The sequence below is a fragment of the Dromaius novaehollandiae genome, unplaced genomic scaffold (genome assembly GCF_036370855.1).
Source record: "Dromaius novaehollandiae isolate bDroNov1 unplaced genomic scaffold, bDroNov1.hap1 HAP1_SCAFFOLD_141, whole genome shotgun sequence".
Classification (NCBI taxonomy): Eukaryota; Metazoa; Chordata; class Aves; order Casuariiformes; family Dromaiidae; genus Dromaius; species Dromaius novaehollandiae.
Window position 1 is genome coordinate 80,001 of NW_026991340.1, and position 2,500 is coordinate 82,500.

The following is a 2,500-nucleotide window of genomic DNA, read 5'->3' on the forward strand; positions in this document are numbered from 1 at the left end:
GCCTCCCGGCCCTGGCGAGCGAGGCGCCGCGCGAGAGCGAGCGAGCCCGTGGGCGCGTGCCGGGGGCAGGGCCGGCGGGCCGCGCGAGCCCGCCGCGAGGAAGAGGGGTTACGGGCCCCCGTGGCATTCCGAAACCTGTGCCGGCCCGCCGCCGGGCCGCCGCCGGGCCGCCGCGCCTCGCTGCCGATGCCGACGGCACCGGACACCGGTGTGGCCCCCCCGCCCGCCGCGTCCCGGCTGCCGCGCGCGCGTACCCGAGTTCGCCTGTCCCGCACTCTGCGCCGCGGGGCCGAGCACGGGGCTCGGCCCGCCGGCGGGTGCACGGCCCTCCCGAGGCCGCGCTCGCTCGCCGAGAGCCCGCTGCCGATTCCACCGCTGCCGGTGGGGGACCGCCTCCCCCCGTCTCTCCCCTCTCGCCTCTGCTGGTGCCCGCTCCGCTGCCGGTGCCCGTCTCCGGGAGCCGCGGCCCGCCCCCCCCGCCCCCCCACCCCACGGCGCTCCGCTGCCGCTGGGGGGGAAGGGGAAGGGGGGGGGGTCCGGCCCAGGGGAGGGCCCGGCGGGAGCGGGCGGCAGTGCGTGTGAGGGGCGGCGGGGCTTGGCTACTCCCCGGCGCCCGCGGGAGAGGAAGCGGCGGGCGCGGAGGCGAGGGAGACGGCCCTCCGGGTTGGGACGGGTCCCACGGGTCCCCACCCCTAAGCTGTGGGGGGCGGACCCGCGGCGGGCTGCGGCGGAGCAGCCCGTCCGCAGAGACCTGCGGGGGCAGGCGTTCCGGGATGGCGCGCGGGGCGGGCGCCGGGCCCCCGAGCGGGGGGCGTCGCGTTGAGGCCAAGCGAGGCGACGGTTCGTGCCCGAGTGGGCGGCCCGAGCCACGGCTCTCCTCCCGGGTGCAGCTGCCACCCGGCGCCGGGTTACTGAGGGAAACCCCGGGCCCCGGGAGGAGGACGAGGTCGTGGCGGCGGGTGTCGGGCGCACCCCGCGGGCGGACGCTCCGCCGAGGGGCGCGGGGGCCGGCTGGCGGGTGCCGGGTTCCCCCTCCGCGTCCCGTCTCGTCGCCGCTGCCGAGGCTGCCGCCGTCGCCGCGAGGCGGCGGCGGCCCGGTGGCGGGCGGCGGCGGGGGAGGCACCCCCGCGGGGATTTCAGGTCGTTTCCCTCACCCCAGGGCCAGGTACCTAGCGCCCGCGCTTCTCCTGCCCCCCCCTCGGTGACCCACCCGTGTGGTCCCGTGTGCCAGCGTGCTCCTCCCGGGTGCCGCACCGTGCGCGCCGCACCGGCCGTGCCTTCCCCCCCCCCGCCTCGGCTTCCCCCCACCCCGGTCCTTCCTCCCCCGCGGTGGGGGTGGGGGGGGCGGGGAGGGAGGGAGCGAGCGAGAGAGGGGAGAGGGCCTCCGGCCACCGCGGCCGCCGGCAGCCGCCCCGGGCAGGGATGGCCATGGGCCCCGGGCTCCGGGCCCGAGGGTTCTCGGTTGGAGAGCCGGGCGGAGGTTTAAAGACTCGGGCGGCCCGATGCGACTCGCGGAGGCGGCCGGGCGTGCTGCCGGAGGGCCGGGGGGTCGGCGCGCGCGGGCGCCGCGCCCCCCCATGCCAGCCGGCGCGCCCCGTGCTCGCCCCGCGGGCAGCCGGGACGGAGAGGGGTTACCCTGCCCCCTCTCTCCGCGGTCTGGTCTCGGCGGAGAGACGCCGCGCGGTCGGCCTAGTTGCCGGCCTGCCTCGAGCGTTGCGAGCCGGGCGCGAGCGCGTGCTCGCCGCCGGGAGGGCGAGCCCCCACCGCGGGTGGTGCGGGCGCCGAGCCTCCGCGCGTCTCCTCCTTCTCCCTGGCCGGTGCTTCTGGGTCTTCCGCCGTGGCCGCCGTCGGCGGCGCCCTACCCTACGCGCCCGCCCCGGCACTCTGCCGTCCGGGGCGCCCGCCTCGCTCTGCCCCGCCCGGCTCCGCCAGGCAGCGGGGGGGCGGTGGTGGGGCGGCGGCGGGGGCGGCCCGCCCCGCTCTCCGCGTGGAGACGGGGAGAGCGGGCGCCGTCCCCGTCCGTGCCGCCTTGCCCGCCTGCCCGCCGCCGGGCGTCTGTCCGCGGAGGGGACGGGCGAGCGCGTGGCGTCACCCGCGAGGCGGTGTGTGCGGGCGCGCGGGGGTGTGGGCGCCGCGGCGGCGGCGGCGGCGGCGGTCGAGCCGGAGGGCCGGCGAGGCGAGCGGGGAGCTGGGAAGCGCGGGGCCGGCGGGCCGCAGGCGCGCGGGCGGCGGGGCGACGCCGCTCCCGGTGGCGGCCGGGCTCTGACGCCTGGGGCGGGGGGGGGGTGGTCTGCGGGGACGGACCCCCCCCAACATCCCGAGGCAGGCGGTGTGGCCGGCCCGCCGCTCCCTGCCGGGCCAGACCGAGCCGGGCGCCTGGGCCGGACTCGAAGCGAGACAGGGTTTGTCCCCAGGTCGGGAGCGAGGGCTCCCCGCCCTTCTCGTTCGGGTTTGCCCTTCGTTTCCCCCCCCCCTTTCTCTGTGCTTGTACGGTCAGTGA